Below are 367 nucleotides of genomic sequence, written 5' to 3'. Positions count from 1 at the left end.
TTATTTATAAAAATATTTTTATTATTTTTATTTTTAAAATATTTATTAAATAAACGTCATTTTATTTTTATTTTTATTTTATACTTTTTTGAAATATGTAAAAATTGTTTTTAAAAAACGGTCCTAAACACGCTTAAAAAGTTGTGTTTTTAGAACTTCTTTTTTAGGGTTCGTTTGGTTGGAGGATTCAAATCATGTGATTCGAACCATTTTTGATTTACGTGTATTTTTTATGAAAGAAAATACTGTAGCGAACTACAAATCATGATTCGAATCAGGGAACGAATCCCTCTACCAAACGCAATCTAAATTACAAAGATGCCATCTATTATATTTTTTTCCTAATGGGTCCCACGATAAGTTCTCC

This window comes from Morus notabilis, unplaced genomic scaffold (assembly GCF_000414095.1).
Source record: "Morus notabilis unplaced genomic scaffold, ASM41409v2 Scaffold1315, whole genome shotgun sequence".
Lineage (NCBI taxonomy): Eukaryota > Viridiplantae > Streptophyta > Magnoliopsida > Rosales > Moraceae > Morus > Morus notabilis.
The sequence above is the reverse complement of the archived record's forward strand: the minus strand, read 5'-3'. Positions refer to the sequence as shown.